Source organism: Capra hircus, chromosome 9 (genome assembly GCF_001704415.2).
Source record: "Capra hircus breed San Clemente chromosome 9, ASM170441v1, whole genome shotgun sequence".
In the NCBI taxonomy this organism is placed as follows: Eukaryota; Metazoa; Chordata; class Mammalia; order Artiodactyla; family Bovidae; genus Capra; species Capra hircus.
This window is the reverse complement of record NC_030816.1, coordinates 49,364,813-49,391,751: the sequence shown is the minus strand read 5'-3', so window position 1 is coordinate 49,391,751 and position 26,939 is coordinate 49,364,813.

Here is a 26,939-nt window from a genome sequence, read left to right as displayed (position 1 = left end):
GGTCTCTTCTGCCTCTTGTGAGGTTCTTGAGCCTCTCTATTCAAGTATCCAGTGCCCCAGAAAGCTCTGTATTCCAGTTTTCAAATGAATTCCTGGTGAGGGTCCTGCCAGCAATCAATCAGTTACATCATAGCATAAATAAGGTGAAATTCAAAGAGCTGCTTTAAGGAGCTGTTGCTATTTCAAGTCTTTATGTCTGTGGAATGTGTTTAGGCAATTCTGGTGTCTCTGAGTGAGGGAATGAAGTGCTCTGGGGGCTGGGGACCTCTGAAATTCCATCCTACAATTGGTCCCACTGTCCCCTTTCTATTCCTGTACTCTAAGGCATGAAGGGAAAACTATTTGTCGAGTCCTATTTATCAGCTCTGGGCTTCCCTTACAGCTCAGTTGGGAAAGAATCTGCCTGCAATGCAGTAGACCCGGATTTGATTCCTGGGTCGGAAGACCCCGTGGAGAAGGAAATGGCAACCACTCCAGTAGTCTCACCTGGAGAATCTCATGGACAGAGGAGCCTGGCGGGATACAGTCCATGGGGCTGCAAGAGTCGAACATGGCTTAGTGCCTAAACCACCACCACCATTTACCAGCTGTAAGACTCTCAAAGCTATTTCTTGTTCTGTTGTACCAGTCCAGCTGTATGAATACTGTTTACTAGATGGCAGGCACATAATTCAGCTGACTCACAGTGATTTCATGGAGGATCACTGTTATCATCCTAAGTGATACAGATGAAGAAATTGAGGCATGAAAAGGTTGCTGCTGCTGCTAAGTCACTTCAGTCGTGTCTGACTCTATGCGACCCCATAGACTGCAGCCCACCAGGCTCCTCCGTCCCTGGGATTCTCCAGGCAAGAACACTGGAGTGGGTTGCCATTTCCTTCTCCAATGCATGAAAGTGAAAATTGAAAGTGAAGTCACTCAGTCGTGTCCGACTCTTAGTGACCCCATGGACTGCAGCCTACGAGGCTCCTCCATCCATGGGATTTTCCAGGCAAGAGTACTGAAAATGTTGCAGGCATGCTAAATTGCTTCAGTTGTGTCCCATTCTTTGTGACCTTCCAATGGACTGTAGCTTGCCTGGCTCCTGTGTCCAAGGGATTCTTCAGGCAAGAATACTGGAGTGGGTTGCCATGGTCTCCTCCAGGGGATTTTCCTGATCCTGGGATCGAACCCATGTCTCTTTAGTCTTCTGCATTGACAGGCAGGTTCTTTATCACTAGTGCCACCTGGGAAGCCTATGAAAAGGTTAGGTATATAATTTGCCCAAGGCCAACCAGATGGAGCTACTAAGTGGGTGGAGCCAGGTTCAATCCAGGCAGTCAGTGGAACTCCAGAACACATGGCATGGCTGTCCTAGTAGCAGTCTACTCTGGTATCTTTAGTTTTTGCTACAGTTTTACTTTTATTATGTTGCACGATTTCCAACATTTTAAATGTGTTTTTCATCCAAACTAAATATCCTGTAATGAGTATCTAGTGTAGCATTTTTGTTTTGTTGTTTAGCCACTCAGTCTTGTCTGACTCTTTGTGACCCCATGGACTGTAGCCCACCAGGCTCCTTGGTCCTGTGATTTCCCTGGCAAAAATATTGTAGTGGGCTGCCATGTCTTTCTCCAGGGGATCTTCCCGATCCAGGTATCAAACCCACAGCTCCTGCATTTTTTTTTAAACCACTGAACCACCGTGGAAGCCCCAAAGGGTTAGTTCCCAGGTCTTGTATGCCAACTCCTATTGCTAGAGCCCAGGATCAGTGATGGAATTTTTCCTATATAGAAGCCCAAGTTCTATTGACCAGAAACAGATGACATCTAACTTTAAAACTTTCCAGAAAAAAATCTTTCATACTCCACTGTGAGTTTGTGATCCATGATGACCCTTTCTGCCCAATCTATTCTTTTTTTTTTTAAGAGTGGAAAACTATTAAAACTTTTTATTGGCATATAGTTGAGTTACAATGTTGTGTTAATTTCTCTTGTACAGCAAAGTGAATCAGTTATACATATATCCACCTTTTTTTTAGATTCTTTTCCCATATAGGCCATTACAGAGTACTAAGTAGAGTTCCCTGTGTTATCATTTGTACTGTTTTTTAAGATTCTACACATAAGCAATATCATGTGATACTTGTCTTTCTGTGTCTGACTTACTTCACTCTGTATGATAATCTCTAGGTCCATCCATGTTGCTGCAAATATTGTTTTTCTTTTATTTTATGGCTGAGTAATATTCCATTACATATGTACTACATCTTCATTTCTCTGTCAATGGACATTTAGGTTGCTTCTATGCCTTGGCTATTGTAAATAGTGCTGCTATGAACTTCGGGGTACATGTATCTTTTCGAATGATGATTTTGCCCAAGCTATTCTTGATACCTCTGGCTTTGCTTTATATCCTCAAACTTTGTATGGCAGACGTGGCATTTCTGGAGATTACAGTAGTGAGATTTTGTGTGTGTGAGAGAGTAACCCCAAAAGAAAGTCATTTGTCATTTTACTGAAGCAAATATTTGAGTTTCAAAGACTGCAAGGCTAGTGTCCAGAAGCAGTCATGTAGGAAGTGCTTGTTCTGTCTGTCCTACAACCATATTCTGGGGAGGTTTGTTTTATCTAAAGGGATGTTTGCAAGTTTGGGAATTTGAGAAGATCTCAGTAATCAATAATATTATAAGACACTGTACTGATAGCACAGTTTGCAAGTAAAATTTATTATTAATGGACTATTTTTCTAATGTTTACCATTGCTTTTTTGTTATTATTTTTATCTGAGTCAACTTTTACTAATTTTAATATATTAATATGATCAGGCTGTTATAAGAAAATACCACAGACTGGTGGCTTAAACAAAAGACATTTATTTCTCATAATTCTGAAGGCTGGAAGATCAAGGTGTTGACCCATTCAGTTCCTGGCAAGAGCCCTCTTCTTAGCTTGCAGAGAGCTACCTTCTCACTGTGTCCTTTTGTGGCAGAGAGAGAGAGCACAAGCTCTGTGCTATGTCTTCTTATAAGTGTACTAACCCCTTCATGGGGACCCCACCCGCATGACCTTATCTAAATCTAATCACCATGCAAAGGCCCCATCTCCAAGTTCCATCACATTTGGGGTTAGGACTTCAATATATGAATTTGAGGGAGGGGACACAATTCAGTGTATAACATACAGTATTTTTATAAGTATATGAATTGTAAGTTACAACTCAAAACATTTTCACAAAGTGGCCAGACCAGCATCTAGATCAAGAGACACATATTACTAGTATTCATCCTGCCATAAGGGTAGCACTATCCTAACCTAAAACACCATTGATGAATTTTGTTTGTTTTGAGCTTTTCACTATTCATAGCAGCACTTTTCATAGTAGCCTAAAACTAGAAGTAACTGGGTGAATGTGTGTGCCCATTTCTTTAAAAAAATTTATCTATTTATTTATATATTATTTTTGGCTGCACTGGGTCTTTGTTGCTATACATGGGTCTTCTCTAGCTGAAGCAAACAGAGGCTACTTTGTAGTTGCAGTGTGTAGACTTCTCATTGTGTTGGCTTCTGTTGTTGCAGAGCGTGGGCTCTAGAGTGTAGGCTCAGTAGTTGCGGCATGTGGGTTTTGTTGCTCTTTGGCCTGTGGGGTCTCCCTGCACCAGGAATGGAACCTGTGTCCCTTGTATTGGCAGGTGGACTCCCAACCACTGAACCACCAGGGAAGTCCTGTACCCATTTCTGTTGGCTACAGACCTGGCCACGGGATCACTGAGATGTCGTGTATGTGTATGGTCAGCTTTACTGCTGAATAGTTTCCCAGATTGGTTGAACCAATTTACATTCCCATCAGTCTGAGAGTTCTTATTGTTCCTTATCTTCACCACCATCTCACTTTATCGGTCTTTTTAATTTTAGCCTTTCTGATGGTGCACAATAGTATCATATATAGTTTGAATTTGTGGTTCCCTGATGAATAATGAAGTTGAGCATCTTTTATGTATTTATTTTTTTATTATCAGTTCAGTTCAGTCACTCAGTCGTGTCCGACTCTTTGCGACCCCATGAATCACAGCACGCCAGGCCTCCCTGTCCATCACCAACTCCCGGAGTTCACTCAGACTCACGTCCATCAAGTCAGTGATGCCATCCAGCCATCTCATCCTCTGTCGTCCCCTTCTCCTCCTGCCCCCAATCCCTCCCAGCATCAGAGTCTTTTCCAATGAGTCAACTCTTCACATGAGGTGGCCAAAGTAATTTAGCTTCAGCTTCAGCATCAGTCCTTCCAAAGAAATCCCAGGGCTGATCTCCTTCAGAATGGACTGGTTGGATCTCCTTGCAGTCCAAGGGACTCTCAAGAGTCTTCTCCAACACCACAGTTCAAAAGCATCAATTCTTTGGCCCTCGGCTTTCTTCACAGTCCAACTCTCACATCCATACATGACCACTGGAAAAACCACAGTCTTGACTAGACAGACCTTTGTTGGCAAAGTAATGTCTCTGTTTTTTAATATGCTATCTAGGTAGGTCATAACTTTCCTTTCAAGGAGTAAGCATCTTTTAATTTCACGGCTGCAATCACCATCTGCAGTGATTTGGGAGCCCAAAAATATGGCTTTTAATTAGGATTTCATGACTTTTAAGCAGTCCAGCTCAACTTTGTGTCATCTGAAGGACCAAGGCATGCAATTTAACCTCAGCTTTCTTTCTTTCTTTATGTTTATTTTCGGTTGCTCTGGATCTTCGTTGCTGTGCTGGTATTTCTCTAGTTGTGATGAGCTGGGACTACTCTTCAATGTGGAGCGGGGCTTCTCATTGTAGTGGCTTCACTTGTTGCAGAGCACAGGGGCTAGGGTGCATGGGCTTCAGTAGTTGTAGTTCCTGGACTTTGGAAAATGGGCTCAATAATTGTGGCACAAAAACTTAGATGCTTGGAAGTATGTGGGATCATCCCGGACCAGGGTTAGAACCTGTGTGTCCTGCATTAGCAGCTGGTTTCTTTACCAATGAGCCACCAGGAAGCCTCCAGCTTTCATTCTGATGATACTCTGCAGTTCTTTGTTTTGAATCTTGCTTTTGACCATTTAGGTGCTAAACCATACTTTGTTAGGTAATTGCTCAGTGTATCATGTAGACCAAAGTTGAATTACTTGAGAAAATCAACTCTAATTCCACTTCCTTTATCCTTTTACCATGTAGATCAACACTGTGGTTGAAGGGCTACAGGGGCCCTCTCATCCTTCCCTTCAGAGAGGCATGTAAGTTTATTTGAACCTGGTGCTTCTCAGGTGCCCTTCAAACAGACAGTTTGATGATTTTTCCTAGTGTCACCACTGGAATTATTGTTGGGGAGATGAGTTTATACTTGTCATGTTTCTTCCTACCTTCTCTCTACCGCCCAGTAAAACTGCCCTGACAGTTATTGGTAGAAAGCTAGAGAATTAACTACTTTTAGTGTCATTGCCCAGGTCCTTCCTCTAAAATAGTTCTTTCTTCTTGTTGGGTCTCTTTGAGAACCTCAAGTTTTTCAGAAGAGCAGAATACTCTTGGTGTGGTCAGTGTGTGGAGGTGTACCAACAGAGTTCCCTTGAAATTCACGGCAAAGCTGCTGAGTCTTGTTGGATGTGGTCTCAGGTGTCTTCACAGTTATCCCATGGAGTGAAGTATAACCTTCTCCTCAAAAGGAGCCACTCTAATAGCACATTTTCCAGGGAAATTTGAGTTCATTTGAAAACAGCACATTGGAACCACTTTGGACTTTGGAAACTACATGTTCAAACCTGTCAAGTTGTCTTTCCTTCAAAAATGTGTTATTTGCAGTGTTTTATATTTGGAGTATCTCTTCTTTAAAATATTGGCCTTAATGTATTTTTGGACTTCTCTTTGAGTTTTATGCTTAGACTAGCTATTACAGAATCCCTCTTTTTAACTTCCAGAAGAGAACAGCAAATCCAATGACCCACTTGCTTCCTAGCAGGTAGCTTTTTGGACGTCTGGGATTTGAAATAGTACTTCACTTTGATTAGAAGTGTGCTCTTCTATTTTCTATTAACGAAGTGCCAGATAATTATTAGACACATCTTCTAGGGGTGAGTGAGCTTTCTAGGGGTGGCTGATTCATTTTGGGATCCCTGCCGAGATGGTCGTTAGGAAATGCCAGCCAGTGAAGAACTGCTCTGTTTGGCATGGAATGAAGACCACTTTATTTCTCTTGGACTGAGAAACTAAGACCACATATGTGGTGCACGTGCATGCTCATGTACATCCACACATGTGGTTACACACACACACACACACACACACACACACATGCACCCCAGCAATGAAGACAGGAGAATGCCTGCCAAGCAGTCTAGACTTGAATCAACTGCTTCTCAGTCAACTCCATGAAGTCCCCTAAAAGCCACCACCCTCCAGTTCCTCTTGGCCATCTTGGGTCTGTGGCGGATAGCAGGCTGCTATTAGAGCTCTGTGTGGCCTCTTGTTACTAGCTTACATGTGGTTGATTTTGATTGTCCTGCTAATTGGTGCGCGTATGCCCAGCTGCGGTAGTCACGTGCTTCTCAGAGGACTGGAGGGACATGGCATTGAGTAGTGGTTTCACTGTGGATCCAGAGATATTTGGGTAAATAAGACTCAGGCAACAGACAACTTTTGTGAGATGAGTAAATATGGCGATTTAGATGTTTATGAACTGCTGTAAATCTTCTCTGCATCGTGCTTTGAAAAAAATGTTTTCAGATTTTCCTCCTTCCCATAGTCCCTTAGATACTTGGAAACAGTTGATTTTAGATGATTAAACATAGCTTCTCCAACTTATTTATCTAGAGACTGTCATCTCAAGTAACATTTTTTTTTTTTAAAATTTCAAGGAAATAAAACAAAATTTACATTTGGAAGTAACTTGTCATTAGTCAAGCAAATGCCTGCTTGGTTTTATATATATTCTCTCTATATAAACCACCTGGCAAATTTCCACTTGGAAGTTCACACACTGTTTCCTCTCAGAGGAGTTTATTAGTAGACAGAAGGTAAGAAGACAAGTTAGCTTGCCTTGGGAGTATCTCTCAGTTACTACAGAGAGTGGGGGGAATTGGTTCAACCATGGCCTTCTGAGAGTGGATCTGAAACTCTAGTATTCATGAGGCGTACCTGATACAAAAAATGTAACTGTGGATTCCACCTCCAAAGATTCTCATTTAGTATGTCTAGGGTGTGCCTTAGCAATCTACATCTTTTAGCCAGCACTCCAATAACTCGAACGTGCATGGTCCAAGACCACATGATGTGAAATATTAATCTAGGACCTCCTATTAGTACATGATGTAAGGTTCCTGAAGCAGGTGAGAAGACTGACCATTGTGAATGACATTAATGTTATAATTAAGAGCAAAAAGTATCTCCTTATATCTCATGATCTAAACTGTATGTCTTACTGGATTCCTTAGGAGGAGAACCTGAGATCAGCATTTTGGTGTATGTGATTCATTGGAGTAGTCTGAGGAAAAAGAGAATGATGGAAGTAACACAGTGGAAAGTGCTAAGCAAGGGTGTGGCCTCAGCTGTAGGCCAGCTTTAACTTAATCTCATAGGGAGCTCAGGGCATGAATTGTGCTACATGGCTGATCCCACCTTGGAGAAATAAGGTTAGCTTTTTGTACCCCTTGTTAACCAGTCACTGGTGGTGAGCTTCTCTGAGTGGGTGATATAATCTCCTGGATAAAGCAAAGGGCAGTTGCCCAGGGAGGATACCTCTGGAGCCATTAGCAACCCACATGGCAACTAGGGGATGGATGCACCAGCCAGGCAAAAGGTATCCAGGAGGGGTACCAATAGCATCCATTATGACAACCTGGAATCACATGAGAGGCTGTTCACACTATGGCTCCCATTCTTGGCTATCATGGCCACTCTTGGTGTTTTTTTTTTTTTTTTTAAAGAGCTTTAAATTTTTGAAATTTTTAGTCCCTCAGTCATGTGCAACTCTTTGCAACCCCACGGACTGTAGCCTGCCAGGCTCCTTTGTCCATGGAATTCTCCAGGCAGGAATACTAGAGGGAGTAGCTGTTCCCTTCTCCAGGGGATCTTCCTGACCCAGGAATCTAACCCTGGTCTCCTTCATTGCAAGCATATTCTTTACCATCTGAGCCACCAGGGATTCCCCATCCCAATTTTTAAAAAATCTTTTATCAAAGCTGAAAAGAAAAATATCTTTCAATAGCAAAACCCCTTTGACCTCAGATACACTCTGCATCAAGATTTCAGAGAAGGTAACATCATGACTAGAACAGGCCAGAAAGCTCTCAGATTGTTAAATTCATCACTGGGTTTTAGCAGGGACAATGTAAAGCAAAGATCTTCATATGGTCACACATGGCAACACCAGAGGTAACGTATAGATCAGCTGTCATATTTTATAAGCTTGCTACTCTTACGATGATTTTGTTCTGCTTTTTTTTTTTTTCCCCAAGAGAAAGCATGGATAGCAGATATACTTAGCATTTAAAAAAAAATATTTTCCTTCTGGTGCTTTAGTAAAAATTGTCATCCTACAGCCAAGTGTAGAAAATATGGTAACCTCCTTTGTCAATTTTGTCTCCTATTCTCAATAAAGAAAACTGATGGCTTCAAATATTGAATTATGGATCCTCAGGCTGTCGTGAAATTTTAATGCATTTTACTCAGAACTTCATTTGCAGATGATTCTGTCTCATGCTTCTTGTAACGATATTGCTTGTGGGGGGATGTTCCTTTGTTTAGGACTTTCAATGAGAAATATGTTGTTCTGGAGACGATTGAACTGGTTGTCATTGGTAACTTGGCTGTATTAAACAAAACAGACTCTTCTAAACTATGTTCTGTGGGACATTAATATCCTTTGTACTGTGTTATATAGAATACGAGTCCTGTGGTCAAATGATTTTGGAGGTGAGGAGCTTCATGTGCTGTGTTTCCTTCTAGGAGTTTCACAAAGCACTTTGGCCTTTTGAAGGCTCTACATATCCTACAGGAAAGAGAACTATTTATTTTTGTTTGGCTGATTATTTCTCAAACCTATTTGCTCATGGAGCTGATTATCATGGCTGCGCCTTCCTTTTTATTTTTTCAGAATACACAATACACATTACACATACTAATGTTCTGTAGAACATGGTTTGGAGAATACCGAAATGAAACTTTATTCCTCATCATGTATTATCAGGGCTTTATAAGCAGCAAAGAACTGGTTCCACTCTTTTATCTTGTAAAACCTGCCTCGATCCCTTATCTACATGCAAGGCGAGTGCAAACAGATTCTGGGATCAGAGTAGTGTCTGGAGAAAAAGGATAGGTTATTTGTTTGCTGTACTGAAGGGGCCACAAAAACAGTAACACACTTAATGAGGCCTTGCCATAGATATATTAGTCTCCATAAAACATTTTATTTGGCCTACCTACAAGTGCTTAATGGCCAGTGAGTTTCACAAACAGCTAGTCCCCAACCTCAAACATTTATGAAGCGTCTGTTCTTTTTGGAGTTACGTTGCCAGGGTGAGTCATGCAAGATTAAAAAGAATATTAAAAATTCAGCCAAGACACACCAGGGTTGCGCTGATGATAACAACTATGGTGTAATGTTTCTCAGTTCGTATGGATTCCTTGTCCTAGTCTCAGTAAAAGATGACCCAGCCGTGTCCCAACAATCTTTCATTACAAAAATTTGTTTGGATTGTCACGGGTGTATGGCATTTCCTTTTTGCATCAGAAAAACCCTCTGTGAGTTGAATTTTTCTAAGGAATTTTGAAATGTAAGAGACAGAAGTAAATGAATATTTACTTAGAGAAAAAGTTGTCAGTCCTTGTATTATAGCACTTTGCAGTTTACAGAGAACTCCCCTCCCCACCCCACTATCACTTTTGTGCTTAAACAAAAACAGCATAAGAATGGTAGTACTCTATGCATAGCAGAAGTGGCTAAAGACTCTTGGAAAGCTGGCCAGAGTAGCCTTACAGAATTCAGAAACTTTATTTGTATTCACAGGTTCTCCTGGATTTGCTTTTTTGCACCTTAAGAAAGTTCTAGGGGGAAATCACAAGAAGATTTTTCTCTCATTTGCTCCTACTTCTTTCATGCTTAGTTATGTTCAACCAGCTTATCACCTCGACTCAGCCACAAGCTTACAGTTTCCTCATCTGTTGCTTAGCCAGTTGTCACCTCTTGGATCACGAGAGGTAGTAAGATTCTAGGGTATGTGTGTGAGTGCATGGGTGTGCAAACATGTAGGAATTGGTGGCAGATGAAGTAGTCAGAGACCATATTTAAATAGAGTCCTGTATTCCCTGCTGAGGGATGTGGATTTTCTCTAATGGGAAGCGGAGGAACCTAGGATCTTGGTTGCCTTGGGTAGAGTAGAAGAGGGTTTGATAATGAAGACGCCAGTAGGAAAACTGTTATGTGAATATGGTGGACAGATGATGAGGTCTGGGAAATGGATAGGGCTGAGAAAATGGAGGGAATTCCTGAGGTGGAACTGACCAGTTGAGGAGGTAAGGATAGGTCCAATGGGTGGCTCAGATGGTAAAGAATCTGCCTGCAGTATAGGAGACCTGTGTTTGATCCCTGGGTTGGGAAGATCCCTTGGAGAAGGAAGTGGCAACCCACTCCAGTGTTCTTGCCTGGAGGTAGGATACAGAAACTATGGATATAGATGAAGTTTCTAGCATCAGTGGATTCTAAAGCTATTATCAGAGAAGAGAGGAGAGAACTGGGTTGGTAGAGCGGGATGTGGGAGAGTCAAAAAGGTAGAAGTCACTTTAGGACATGATAAGTTTGAAGTGAAACATTAAGAAACACTTATTTAGTTAATTAAAAAGATTTAAATTAGAGAATAAATTGCTTTATACTCTTGTGTTGGTTTCTGCCATACAACAACATGAATCAGCCATAAGTATACATATTTCTCCTCCCTCTTGAGCCTCCCTCCACCCCCCTCTACATCACACCCCTCTAGGTTGTCTCAGAGCACAGAGCTGAGCTCTCTGTGTTATACTGAAACTTCCTATTAGCTATCTGTTTTGCACATGGTACTGCATATATTTCAATGCTGCTCTCTTAATTCATCCCACCCTCTCCTTCCCCTGCTATGTCCAAATGTCTGTTCTCCACATCTGGGGCTCTATTCCTGCCCTGCAAGTAGGTTTATCAGTACCATTTTCCTATTAACAGATTCATATCCATGGGGTCACTGAGGGTCATACACGACTGAGCGACTTCACTTTGAGTTTTCACTTTCATGCATTGGAGAAGGACATGGCAACCCACTCCAGTGCTCTTGCCTGGAGAATCCCAGGGACGGGGGAGCCTGGTGGGCTGCTGTCTCTGGGGTCACACAGAGTCGGACACGACTGAAGTGACTTAGCAGCAGCAGCATATATACATTAATATATTTATTTATTTAGGCTGCATACAGCTGCATATGGGATCTTTGTTCCCTGACCAGGGATTGAACTCCTACCCCCTGCCTTGGGATTTTGGAATCTTAATCACTGGACCACCAGGGAAGTCCCTAGAAACATTTTGAAACATTTAGAAAGCATTTAACTATACAACATTGTAAATCAACTATGCTCCAGTGGTCATGTATGGATGTGAGAGTTGGACTGTGAAGAAGGCTGAGTGCCGAAGAATTGATGCTTTGAACTGTGGTGTTGGAGAAGACTCTTGAGAGTCCCTTGGACTGCAAGGAGATCCAACCAGTCCGTTCTGAAGGAGATCAGCCCTGGGATTTCTTTGGAAGGAATGATGCTAAAGCTGAAACTCCAGTACTCTGGCCACATCATGCGAAGAGTTGACTCATTGGAAAAGTCCCTGATGCTGGGAGGGATTGGGGGCAGGAGGAGAAGGAGATGACAGAGGATGAGATGGCTGGATGGCATCACTGACTCGATGGACATGAGTCTGAGTGAACTCTGGGAGTTGGTGATGGACAGGGAGGCCTGGCGTGCTGCGATTCATGGGGTCACAAAGAGTCGGACACAACTGAGTGACTGAACTGAACTGAACTGATGCTTCAATTACAAAAAAAAGAAAGCCACTTGAAATATCACTCCAAATGACAGAGAAAGAGAACACAACCTGAGATTTAGATCTAGAGCTTGATAGTGTTTGAAGACCAGGACACAAACAAAAGCATCCAGGAAGAGGGTGGCACCAGAATGAATCAGCCCACACAACTCACAGACATTAGAAACGTCATGTGCTGTTATAGTTTGCAAGTCAACTTCATTTCACACTGAGCACCCCTCCTTTTAGCCTGGGGGAAAAACTTCAGTTCACTTATTTGCATTTCCCTTCTTCTTGTGCAGTGCTGAGGCATCAGGGTACAGAGCAGTGATCTGGTCCTTGGGCATCCATCAGGGAGGTGACTGCTGAGGCTGCCATCATTCCCACCAGATGCTGTTTCTCTGCTGTGGCTGTGCCCTGTGCTGTTTGTTGCCTGTGGTTTTGATTAGTTAAACTCTCCCCAGCCCTTCTTCCACTTAGAGTTTTGCTGTCAAGACTGTGGGTTCATGAGGGAAGTATGGCTGTTCTGGGACCCTTTGGTATCTTTCTGTCTTCCTCTCCTTCTTCTAGCCCAGGGGCATCTTTTCTAGGGCAGAGAATGAGGGAAGGATGAAGCTCCCTTCCTTTCACTTGTCATATGCTCTCCCATCTTCTCCCCAAACCATCAGGTTCCCTTAAATATGTTTTTGTGTGTTGGGAGGAAGTCAGAAGGACTTGCTGGTTATTTGCTTTTGGCCCCAGTGCATACCTTCTGGAACTCGTGGAGTATCAGGACTGCCACCAGCCTGCTATGGAAGGGGTGTGTGTGTATGTATGTATGTGTATGTACGTATGTGTGTGTATGTGTGTGTGTGTGTGTGTGTGTGTGTGTGTGTGTCTTCAGTGCCCTCATAGACTGTAGCCTGCCAGGCTCCTCTGTCCATGGAATTTTCCAGGCAAGGATACTGGAGTGGGTTGCATTTCCTCTTCCAGGGGATCTTCCTGACCCAGGGATTGAACCTGTGTCTCATGCATCTCCTGCCTTGCAGGCAGATTCTTTATCACTAGTGCCACCTGGGAAGCCCACAGTGGAATATTACTCAGCCATAAAACAGAACAAAACTGGGTCATTTGCAGAGACGTAGATGGGTCTAGAGACTGTCACACAGAGTGAAGTAAGTCTGAAAGAGAAAAGCAAATGTATATTAATGCATGTATGTGGAATCTAGAAAATGGTGTAGATAATCTTATTGGCAGAGCAGAAATAGAGACATAGATATAGAGACCAAATATATGGATGTACTGTGCTTGGTTGCTCAGTGTGTCTGACTCTTTGTAACCTCATGGACTGTAGCCCACCAGGCTTCTCTGTCCATGGGGATTCTCCGGGCAAGAATAATGGGTTACAGCCCTCCTCTAGGGGATCTTCCCAACCCAGGGAATGAGCCCAGGTCTCCTACAGTGCAGGCAGATTCTTTACCATCAGAGCCACCAGGGAAGCCCAAATATATGGATCTTGAGGGGAAAAGTGGGGTAGGGGAAATTGGGAGATTAGGATTGACATATATACACTACTGATACTATGCATAAAATAAATAACTAATGAAAACCTACAGTATAGCACAGGGAACTCTATTTAATGCACTGCGGTAACCTAAATGGGAAGGAAGTCCAAAAGGGAGGACTTCCTACGTGTATGTATGGCTGATTCATATTGCTATACCGTGGAAACTAACACAACATTGTAAAGCAACGCTACTCGAATCAAAATTAATGAAAAAGATAAAGAATGCTGACAGCCCTGCCTGTCGTTGCAAGAAAGCATCAGGCAGCTTGAGCTCTGGTGCAGCCACATCTGCCTCAGGTGTAAGTGTGTCACTCATGGTGTTTCCCTCCTTTTCTCTCTTCCTCCAAAGGTCTGCCTCCCTGGACTACAAGTTCCTCAGGGACAAAGCAACGCGCATTCTTGCATCCTCAGCCCTTAGCACAATGTCCGACACACAGTAGAGTCCTTATTTAAATTTAAGAGCCAAGGTTTTCCAAGACGGTTAGCATTTTATCTGCCCAACAGTGGAGCTAAAATAAGCCCAGACCTCAGAGGAATTTCCCTCTACTGCTGTGTTGGACTGAAGCAAGAGAGCTGGCTCCTCTGCTGGTGAGTCTAGTACCCTGCTTTCCTTGTTTCCAGGGATAAGGAAGGATGGTTAGCACCATTGGGAGGTGTTTGTTTAGGTTCAGTAGGTGGCTCAGATGGTAAAGAGTCTGCCTGCAATACAGGACACCTGGGTTCAATCCCTGGGTTGTGAAGATCCCCTGGAGAAGGAAATGGCAACCCGCTCCAGTATTCCTGCCTGGAGAATCCTATGGAGAGAGGAGTCCTGGCAGGCTGCAGTCAAAAGAGTCGAATGTGACTGAGTGACTAACACTTGCACTTACTAATGGAGAGAAAAAAAATAGAGCGTGGGTACTTACTATTTTTACCTTCTCATTTGTACCCTAAAGTAGAAAATGGGCTCATTATATATTTAGAAAAAATTTAGATCATTGATGCAATTCTGAGATAAGTGAATTCATCACAGGTCTATATACTCCCTGCATGAGGCACGAGAGAAATTGGTATAAAGAGAAGGAGTATAAACACAGAAGTCTTATTTTAAAAAATCTTCCAATCTAGTAGAGTAGAATAAGGCAAGTCAAGAAACAGCTATAATCTTGGAAAAATGAACATACAAGTGTTGAGAAAAGAAAGTATTGGAGGACAGAGGGTTTCTGAACTAAAATCATAGATCATACAGAATTTCCCGTTTCTTAAGTATTGAAAAGTTATTTTACAGAAACTCGCAAAATAGAGACACTTCATTTTTATAGTACACTTACCCTCTGCAGAAAAATCTTGGAAGCACAAAATAATTAAGTGTATACTGAGGTATATGTTATACCAATGCGTTACCCTGGTGGCTTAGTGGTAAAGAATCCACCTGAGTGCAGGAGATGCGGGAGATGTGGGTTCAGTTCCTGGGTTGGGACGATCCCTTGGAGGAGGACATGCGCTCCAGTATTCTTGCCTGGAGAATCCCATGGACAGAGGAGCCTGGAGGGCTGTGGTCTATGGTGTTGCAAAGAGTCGGACATGACTGAGCACACACATACACACAGGTTATACCACTGGTTATCTACCAACAAAGAAAGGCATAAGGAAGGGAGAGAAGATTATTGAACAGGAACCAAGATTCACTGTTTCCATTTATGGAGAAGTGTATGATTTTTGCCAAGGAATTACACACAGCAGACTGACTCCTTTTTTAGCTTCTGAATCCAAGTTGGAGAGGTACATGGTTTGGAGCCAATTCAGCTGTGTTGGAAGTTGCTCAGGGACCCTTAGGTGAAGGGTGGTGTGTAAATCCAAATAAATATTCTTGTTACTTCATTATTGCTGCAATGAGTTATGTTGTCAGGAATACTGGCTGTTGGAATGGGGCTGAGAGCACAGAAGAGGATATACAGTCACTGAAAGGTTGTATTTCATAGCTGTAACCACCCCAAGGAACTTCTGGCAGAGATCTTCAGCTGTAAATTTGCAACCTTCACAGGCATCCAAGATTTGTTGGAAAAAAAAAAAAATCCCTCGAAAATGCGTTCTTCTAAACATCTGGCTTCTTACAGTATCTTATTGAGGTATCTTAGTATGCATGGGGGTAGGGAAAGGGTTGAAAAGGAAGGCGAGAATATCAAAAGCACTTTGAAGGACCTGTAGGTTTTTCTTTGCTTTTCCCCCATACAAACCACTTTTCAGATTGCTTATGAAACTAGCCATTTTGGTTGAAATAGCTAGTGAAGTAATATTTGTTGAATGCCAACATATATACTGCTAAGTCGCTTCAGTCGTGTCCAACTCTGTATGATCCCATAGATGGGAGCCCACCAGGCTCCCCTGTCCCTGGGATTCTCTGGGCAAGAACACTGGAGTGGGTTGCCATTTCCTTCTCCAAGGCATGGAAGTGAAAAGTGAAAGTAAAGTTGCTCAGTCGTGTCCAACTCTTAGCGACCCCATGGACTGCAGCCCACCAGGTTCCTCCGTCCATGGGATTTTCCAGGCAAGAGTACTGGAGTGGGGTGCCATTGCCTTCTCTGACGTATACACTGACTGCTGGCATATTTATTGGACCAGGGCTGGTGCTTTGGGGACTACAGGATATATGTCTAGGGTTGATCCTTGTAATTTGGAATGTCTAGCTAAAGACAAAAGATCAAGCTGTGGAAAACAACAGGAGACCTTCCTTAGAAGAGGAGCTGTCAATTGAATGGTGAGATGTAATCTGGAGTATCTGGGCTAGAGAGGGCAGGGTAGGGCTTCAGATGAGGTCTCAGACAGGCTCCCTGCTCTTCTGGAAACTGAAATGACCCTTATAGTGAAAATCCCTCTTATCCATTGTAACAACAGAACCACCAGAGGAAGGAAAAAGGCATGAAATGCTGCCCTGCCTCCCAGGAGGTGGTCGGAGCCACCTCCTTGGAACCCTGGTACTACCTACCACCCATACAGTACCCCAGCACCACCTAAAGCCCACACTGATACCCTGGTACCACCTACAGCTCACACCAGTACACTGGCACTCCCTGCAGCCCACATCAGTACTCGGAACCACCTGCAGCCCACACTGGTACTGCAGCACTACCTACAGACCACACCAGTATGCTGGCATCACCTACAGCCCACACTAGTACCTGGCACCACTGACAGCCCATACTCGTATCTGGCACTACCTACAGGAAACTGTGGCTTTGGCTGGGGAAGGTGAGGATGTGCCCAGTGCCCAAGATGGAGGAGGTGGACACATGGGGAAGAGCAGGTACCAGAGCTGAGAGCTCACTTCACTGCAATCTCTTGCACTTCCTGGTGTGGAACTCAGACCATGGACCTAGTAGCCCTGGCCTTGTGCTCTGGTCACAGCCCCTTCCTCAGACTTTGCAAGAAAGTCTCCCTGCACTCATGAGTGGGGAATGCATGGCTGCTCGTGAGTGGGGAACAGGGGGTTTCTGGGGGCCTGTTGGGGCAGCATTATGTTCTCTGATTGGCATCTGGGGAGACTGCTCATGGCAAGGGCACTCCGAGGTGATCAGGTGAAACTCTGCCCGAGTGAGATGCCTAAGCTGGCACATCTGGCCCCTCTTCAAGAAGATATGCTTTTCCAGGTCACCAGCCCCTGCGGGCAGCAGGGCCACTTGAGCAGAAATATGCTGAACTCGCCCATCTCACTCCATCTGCTCACACGGCTTCTTGGGTGACTGCCAAATGCCCCATGGGATCTTGTGAGTCCCCAGGAGGTGCTGCATGTGTTCATGGGCAAGGTCAGCCAGCAATCACCCATTTTATACATTGCAGACTCCCCTTCTGCTCCAACAGGGCAGGCAGGCCTACTTCTTCTAGCATTTGTCTTTCTCTGGAGACCGCCTGGATGGGCTGGAGTTCTCAAAGTGTACAGCTGGGGGAGGGGTCTGTGCCCAGGGATCTCCCCACTTTCGGAACACATTCTGTTGGAGGGATTCCAAGACAGGACTGTCCTTGGGCTGAGTGCCGCCGAGCAGTTCTCATTGAACTAGCACTTCTGGTTTGGGCTTGTACTCCTTTAACAGAGGACAGTGGGGTTTGGAGTGAGAACTGTTCTGAGGGGCATCCTGTGAGCTGTACATTTGGTGGGTTTTCTTGTCTTTAAAACCAAAAAATACATATTTATTTATTTATTTGGCTATGCTGGGTCTTTAGTTGCAGCATGTGGGATCTGGTTCCCTGATCAGAGACTGAATGTGGGACCCCTGCATTGGGAACATGGAGTCTTAACCCCAGGCCCACCAGGGAAGTGCTTCTCCTTGTGTTTTGAGGACCAAGGCTCTGCCATGGGTCCAGCTGACTGTGTCTGGGTCCCTCCCTCTTGGTTAGGATGTCCTCCTTGTTCCTCAGACACCTGGTATGCTAGTTAGCCCTCTGAGGAGGACATGGCTGGAAACTCACTTTTTTCCCCTTGTAACTAAAGTTATTTCTATTTTTGAAATTTTTTTAAAAAATTAATATTTCAAGTAAAGTGATATGTATACGAAGGTTTAAAATGAAAAATTACAGTCACTTGCTCTATCCCATTCAATTACAAATTCTAACCCCAGAGGTGACCATTGTCAAATCCAGCTGTTTCTTCTGGTATTTATCATCATGTTTCTAAGTTATATATCACACGGTTTTGATTTAATAGTTTTGGATACCATTTCTTAGTTTCTTGTTATAGTAAATGAGAGCTTACTCTTGTGTACACAACCCCAGTTCCCAGTCTACATTCCTACCCACCATAATAGTATCTGATAAATCAAGCATCAGGGTTTAGAGTATTATGACTTGTAGTGTGGGAGTTGGGGAGAATGATATGGGTTTCAAATCAGGTTGTGTAAAGATTTGGCAACATGTCTTTTTCTTTTTTAAAGTTCTTTATTTTATTTTGTTGGCCATGCACCATGTACAATCTTAGTTCCCTGACCAGGGATCAAACCTGAGCTCCCTGCAGTAGAAGCACGGAGTCCTAACCACTGGACTGCTAGGGAAGTTCCTGGCACCACGCCTTGTTTTCAGCCTTGACATGCCCTTCTACCATCCATAGCTTGTGCTCCACATCATATCAGTTCTGGTATCAAGTGATGTCTTTTCTTTTTGGTATTCCCCTTTGTGGAAGCTTAACTCTGCTGTCCTGCTCTCTGCTGAACCCAAACCACATGTCCATCCTTTGACCGTTTTTCAAACATTTGTTGAAATTTCTATCTGTTGCTATCTCTTCAGTTGATCATTTGTTCTTGGAGGCTAAAATCTTTTCAATTCCTTTCTGTCATTTGATGGAATTTATGATATAGTCGCGAAAAGCAGAGTGGCGCTGCGGAAGCGTGCTGGGCCCATAACCCAGAGGTCGACATCATAGTATGCAGTATCAGTCATGTAGTATCAGCCTGCCATGTGTAGACTGCTCTACTACATTTTGAAGACCCCTTCTGACGCATGTCCTAGTTCTTGCTCACTTTGAACATCACTGTGTAATCTTAAATAAAGCACTGACACATGTATATGTATGGTGGAGTCCCTTTGCTCTCCTGAAACTATCACAGCGTTATTAATCGGCTTTACTCCAATATTGGAAAAGGCGATGGCACCCCACTCCAGTACTCTTGCCCGGAAAGTCCCAAGGATGGAGGAGCCTCGTAGGCTGCAGTCCATGGGGTCGCAAAGAGTCGGACACGACTGAGCGACTTCCCTTTCACTTTTCACTTTCATGCATTGGAGAAGGAAATGGCAACCCACTCCAGTGTTCTTGCCTGGACAATCCCAGGGATGGGGGAGCCTGGTGGGCTGCCGTCTTTGTGGTTGCATAGAGCCGGACACGACTGAAGAGACTTAGCCGCAGCAGGAGCAGCATACTCCAATATAAAGTAAAAAGTTTAAAAGGAAAAAATAAAGGCCTCTAACTCTCTGGACAGCAATTTCTCACCTGTAACAACAATGACAAAAACCGCAAAGCAAGAGCCTGTTTTGTCAATTTTATGTTGCTATGTGGATGAAATGAGTGCGCTGGGAAAATTATAAGTGGGATGAAAACTAGAAACATCAGGAGTAGAATTAAGAAATAGAGAGAACCTCTTTTTACCAATGGCAAAGGGCCCCTTCCTCTGTGGTATCCTGGTTTGCCCTGTGTTGATGTGTGCAGCCTATGCATAGGAGTGTTCGGCTAGTAACCTTCTGCCTGTTTTGATCCAAAAGTCCTTTTCGCTCACTTCAGTAAAACTCTTAGCAGGCCTGTTACAGGTTTCATCCCCCCATCAGCCTTAAGTCCCTCGAGGTAGGGATAAGATGACGCTCATGTTCTTTGGCCTCAGTTTGAGCCCTCTCTTAAAATTTTTCCATTTGATTGCAAATTTATGTCCCACCACTGTAAATCCATGTCCTCCTACATTGTTGGGATATATTACTTGTATAAATCAAGGGAAACAGTAGAGAGACATAAAAATGAAACGTTAAACACAGCCTTAATTTTATGACATAAATTGCAGCTCGCTAGACTCTATGGTGTTAGCAGGCTGGACCTTCGCAATGGATTACTGTGAGGTTGAAATGGATTAAAGGCAGAAGTGCTTTGTTGACCATCAAGGTCTATAACAAATGTTAGAAATTGCTATCATCATTGTCCTTCTCTCTGGGCCTTAATTTGTTTGTCTATGAGATGAAATGTACAGAATCCTGATTCTATTATGGTGATTTGAGCTCCCTATAACTTACTAATTTACTCCCTATAGCCTCCCACTGATTGTAACTAAAACCTCAGGACACAGTTTTAAAAATAGCTACCTGAAGATTCTGAAAAGTCACTGATGTAGTTGAACTAGGCAGTGAGTTACATGGTGTGATCGAAAGTTAAAGTGTTAGTCACTCAGTCGTGTCCGACTCTTTGCAACCCTACAGGCTGTAGCCTGCTAGACTCCTCTGTCCAAAGGGTTCTCTAGGCAATTGGTGTGATCAGAGAGGGACACCAAATACTTGGCAGTCCTGCTGACCTGATCTTAAGGTCTTCTGTCCAGTTCCTGAAGACCTGACTTAGAGGTTAGGTTCTGGGTATAAGCAAACAAAATGCCAATATTCCTTGGAAAATTAACACCTCTGGATGCTGTGTTAATGTTTCACTATCAGTTAGTTCAATGGAGGGGACTTGAATCCTGTGAACAAACCCAGATACCGGCTCCACTCTCTCTGTCCCATAGAGCAAGCACCACATGAGGGTCCTGTTTATGCTTCTCGGTAGAAAATGCAACAGGATTTAAAAGTCCTAGAAGTAATGTTGTTCAATTACACATTGGTGATATAGCTCCATCAAGCAGGCCATTTTTTTTTCCTAAAAATAAAAAAAAATTGTTTTCTATGGTTTTTCCAAACAAACATCTTGTTATTCTAGCCTTGGAAGTTAGGAGGTTTCTCCATGAAAAGAGGGAATTTTAGGAATCCTAGAGCTTCCAAACTTTAAGAGAGATTTAAACTAATCTTTATAACAATGCCTAATAATGCTATTTTATGTTTTTGTAAACCCAAATGGTTTCATGCCCTCTCTATATTAAAAAATAACAGTATCCATCAATGTTTCTCATCTTTATTGCTTATGTCAGAAAAATACTGAGGTGGTTTTTATTATTTATTGTGCTCATTGAATAGAATTTTGTTTCCTTATTTGTGTTTTAATGAGCAGATAAAAGCTGAGCCACCACTCAAAAATCAAAGTCATCTACCACATAGACGAGCTGAAGAAGAAAAATCATATGATCATATTCATTGAAAGGGAAAAAGCACCTGACGAAATCCAATACCCACCATGATAAAGGAATCTCTTGGCAAGTGAAGAATAGAGGGGAGCTTCCTCAATGTGATAAAGAATGTCTACAAGGAGTCTCCAGCATGACACAGAGTGGTTCATGGGTTGGCAGTGCTGGCTGTTCCACCAGGAGAATAGTGTGTGTTGGCAGCAGTGGCAGAGGTGGGGACAGGGAAACACTGAGCATTATTTTGGGGAGATGCTGAAAGTGGAGTGCCGAGGATTGAGATGGTGACAGTGAGCATTAGGTGAGAGTCATACCAGATTCAGGATTTTCCAGGAGCCACCCGGCAAGGTTGTGGTATTGGTATTGCTCTGGTCCATAGACGTAGCCATGCCTAGACATGATGCCAATAAACACATGAAGTGGAAGGTCCAGTCAGTTTCCTAGGTTTATCTAGCTGTCCCTTTTTAGGACTGATGTGGCCAAAAGATTCTGCCTCTGTTGTCAGTATTCATAAGCACCAGCCTGAAAATGGAAGAGATTGCATACTCAATATTTGACACAGATACCAGCAGATATTGACCTAATGGTGTTCAACTGTGATGTGTTTGGTACAGTAAGTCCTTTCCTCTTTATGGTTTCTGTTACAGTAACTGTTTAATGTTTTCCTTGGTTTTTGCTGAATCTTTCTCTTGGTCTACCTTCTAAAATCTTATCCTCATTGGTCCAGAAGAATGTTTTTAACTCAGAAGCTCTATTCTTACATGAGAATAACACTTCAAACTTTATTCTCCTTCTTTGGTGTGATTCACATTCTGGCTTCAAAATAAGCTGGTGATGACATACACCAAAAAATGCTTCATAAAATCTATAGGTTTTTTTTATGACAGGGTAGTCTCATTTAATGTAACTTGTTTGTGGTATGCATAAAGGTACACAGGGAGTATTGACATTACCAGAATTTTAGGAAACCTGCCAAAATAAAGCATAAAAACCATAGATGGGGCAAATTTTCCTTGTCTAGAAGTCAATTATGTTGCAAAAGGATAGAGTATGTGGCTTTTTTCCTTTCCTGTCACTTCCAGATTTAAGAAGACTGAGTCCCAACTCCACATACTCCTTGGGAATTCTTACATGACTGAATTTCAGGGCTTTTGTTTCATTTATGCTGCGTAAGTCACTACCAAGACTTTGTCCTTAATATCCTGAGGATGAGAATCAGCTGTAATAATTTGCAGCTATGTGGTCTGGCTGCTCATGTTCCCAAGATGACAAGCAAATTTACCTTCTTCTTTGCTATTATTAAAATGTGTGTTAGTTTTATTTTAGCCTTTGAAAAAACAAGAATGGAAACCAGAAACTGAACTTGCTACCAAAAGGCATGTATAAATTAAAAGAAATATGGAAACCAGTGATTTAAATTTGATATTCTCTTACAAACACACCAGATGTTTTATATACCAAATTATCTCTAGGTGCTGAAATCTAGATCTTCTGACATCCAAATATTGCTATTGCAAGTGTTTAAATACTCCCAACTTTAACATGTGTAAGGAAACCAAACCTTTCTCCAGATAAAACTGTGCAATCTCAACTGTCCAAAGAGCTAGGCTTTATTTAAGGGATTGCAAATGTGCAGTAAGGCATAAAAAACATCATATGCCATAAAGTGTTTAGGTTAGAGTTAACATGCTTATTTTCAGAGGTTCAGCAATATTAATCCATGACAGGTGTGGGGCTTATGATTTAAAACAATTCTATTTCAAGCCATTCATATTGCTGCTTAACGATGACTTCATTCTTCCCAGTTACCATATGTCTTAACCATGCAAATGAGAAGAAAAAGAACATCTGGTCAACCATTGTTGTCTGGCCTGTCATGCAGGACATGTGGCATCGCATGTGCTTATCTCACCAGGTTCCTTCGGGATGTTAACATGGCCGATGGTTTCATATTTTACACAGTTGGTGCATTTAGGGCATACCATCAATCATAGCTCAGTAGCAACCCTACACCTTTGAGCTTTTAGCTTTTGGTGATGAATTCCATTTTGGGATCCTGCAAACATTTCTCCTGGAACTTCAAGTAAGAGTAGAATATTTGTGAAATGACGTCCTTGTATAATTTGACAGTTTATGGGTAGAAATGTGACCTAGGAAAAGACAGTTCTCTGGAAATTCCGAATTAGGATTTCAATATCTTAATGTTAATACTGACTTTATTTTAGCATCCTTGGGAAAAATTCACTGAACTCTGTATATCTTTATTTAATCCCTTGTAAAATGTCAAATAGTCATCAAATAATCATCCTGCCATTGTGCTAATCACTGGATAAGGCTCTAATACCCATGCATGCCACTCTGTATGAAGCAAATCATACTCTCAGGGAGTATGTTTGGGTGATGATCTTAAAAAGCATGATTTGAGAATTAAAGCACAAGATTGGTAACATATTTAATCATTGTGCTACCTCTCATTTGGTGAACTTAGTCATACTCTTACTTGACCAGGGCTTTGATCTAGGTATCTAAGGATATAGTTTCTTGGGATCAATGACTCATTCTTTGCCACTGCTAAATCCATCCTGTGCAGGAGTGTTTATTCAGGTGAAGAAGTCTTAGCCCTAATCTAAGAAAAGCATACAGGTCACCAGGATACAACCAATATCACTGGACTTACATATTTTTTACTCCTCTGAACTGAAGACAGTTTTATTGCTCATTTTTCTAAGCCTGTGTCTTTCTTGAGTAATGCCCAAGTAGAATAATTTCTACAATGTGAGGAATAACTAAACGTGGAGGCTTATTTTCAGATACACATGCAATATGTATATATAAATTAAATTAAAAGTAAGCAGCAATCCAGATCTTCAGAACATGTTTAAATCATGGCTGATATAAGTACAGGATGCATTTTGTTATCTCTTTTCCATTAATATCCACAAGATTGAATAAAAAAAGGAGTCTTCTTTGCTTTTTTCTCCTTCTGCATAATTAATTCTTTAAGAAGCCATGAGGGCTGGATTGTATTTTCTAAAGAAAATTCACTCTGAATGCCAGTGAGCACACTGGGGGCAGTTAAATAATAAATAATAACAAATACTGAGTTTATTGACTCCTCAACCCTTGAATCAATCAATTAATCATGATATTACGGCAAGATCAAAGGGATAAAATTCTAAAACTGACTGCAAGATGCAAATGGATAAATCTCCCAGCAGGAATAATTGCCACCCATTTTGATCAAATATAAGATCATGATCAATTATGCTCTTTAGGGCTTGGTCACTTAGGTTTATTTAAATGCTGCAAAGAACATCCCTCCAGGATCTAATGAGCTCCTAAACATCACTTGTTAGGGGAAAGCATTGTTGTCTAATCACCCTAAAGACTGAAGCCACAGATTCACAGTGGTGAGCACCGTCTATATTTCAAAGAAAAATGTCCGCTTTCAATATGTGATTTGGATTTTTCAGTAAGTCTTACAAGTCAGTTTCTGCTATTTACAACAAAATTAGCTTTCCTTTTCCTAGACCCCAGTCATTGGCTAAGTACTAAAGTAAGAGATTTTATGTGAACATTTTGATCAGTCTACTTAGAAACAGTGCAGACAGTACTAAGAAAAAGGGTGAGTCATCAGGCAGACAAAGAAGCCCCAGGTCAGAATGTGCAATATATGGTAATAGCACTCGACCATATAACATCCCCAAAGGTTTCCCCCGTGGCCACTGGACTCCAGAGTTACAATTACTGGAGGTTTATGCTGGCTGTTATGGCTTTGCTTTCTGGGTTCACTTTCTCACCCCTTGACGAATGTATCAGATGTATAGTCCTTACCCAAAGGAGATTTATCTGAGTCCACAGCATCCTGTGTGTTGCCAGGGGATGTGGTCTTTCCAATAGCCTGCTCTGAACACAATTGGAGAAGGAAATGGCAACCCACTCCAGTGTTCTTGCCTGGAGGATCCCAGGGATGGGGGAACCTGGTGGGCTGCCATCTATGGGGTAGCACAGAGTCGGACACAACTGGAGCGACTTAGCAGCAGTAGCAGCAGCTCTGAACACAAGCAGCAACCCAAGAAAGAGAATTTCTTTTGGATAATTGAGATGCTGCCTTCAGGAAATACATTGTCCTTATGATTCTGGGTTTGCCTGGTTATAAATAAGGACATCTGAGAAGTCTTATTTGCAAGGCATCAGAAATCTGGAATTCAGGGATGAAATGTGGATGTTTTCCCTTTTAAGGTCTAGATTGAATTAATTCATTTATCAACACAATTTGCTGAGCATCTACTGTGTGTTGGATAGCACACATTCAGATAGGAATAGGATTAGATTACCATACTTCAGGCTTTATTGAACAATCTCTTAGAGATGAGTGGCACTTTCACATTCATCATCTCCTTTAATCAACTGAGCCATTCTCTGAAGGATGTATCATAGTTTAAGATAAGGGCAGTATGGCCCAGTGAGTTAATGTAGTTTGCCAAAGGTTGATTAGTTTGTGTCAAAGCAAGGACCTCACAGAGTTCTGCTTCTGGGTCTGGTGCTCTTTCTTCTACATTATTCTATATTGGTTTCTTCTACAAATTGGGGCTTCCTTGATGGCTCAGCCGTTAAGAATCTGCCTGCCAAAGCAGGAGACATAAGAGACTTGGATTTGATCCCTGGTCAGGAGAATCTCCAGGAGAAGGAAACGGCAACCCTCTCCAGTATACTTGCCTGGGAAATCCATGGACAGAGAAGCCTGCTGGGCTACAGTCCACGGGATCTCAAAGAGTTGGACGCAAGAAAGCAATGACACCTCACTCCAGTACTCTTGCCTGGAGAATCCTATGGATGGAGGAGCCTGGTAGGCCGCAGTCCACGGGGTCTCGAAGAGTTGGACACGACTGAGCGACTTCACTTTCACTTTTCACTTTCACGCATTGAAGAAGGAAATGGCAACCCACTCCAGTGTTCTTGCCTGGAGAATCCCAGGGACAAGGGAGCCTGGTGGGGAGTTTATGGGGTTGCACAGAGTTGGATGCAACCGAAGCGACTTAGCCGCAAACAACAACCACCAAGAAGGATCAACAGTGTCTGCCCTTCCACACTCTACAACCTTTTCCATGTCAGTGTCGACACTAACACTAATGTTAACAGTGACAAGAACAGTATACTGATAACACACAGTGTATAGGGAGACGGGCTAAGCATGTACCTATATCACCACTATTAGTCGTTGTGGACACACTACGATGAAGACCACTAAGATAAACTTCCATAAATTAAGGCAGAGTGACTGTTTTGTTAAATTCTCTTCTTTCTGTCTCTAAACACTCTATGTTTTATGCATAACCAGTATTTGAATACAAGGAATAAGGCAAGACTTTAATTACAGTGCCTCATCACCCCATTCAAACACCTTGGGGCTTTAGTAAGTACAATTCCTTCCCAATCCCATGTTTCCTCAAACCTGGTAGTGATTTTATTTCTGAGAGCTTCTTAGTGTTAGTGTCCCATGATCTGCCAGAAGAGTCCTTAGAGGAGGGTCTGATTCTGAAGACCTGTCCTCTCCTTTTAGAGTCTGTCCCTTCCTTGGTCTGAATGATTGGGTGATTAATTTTTGC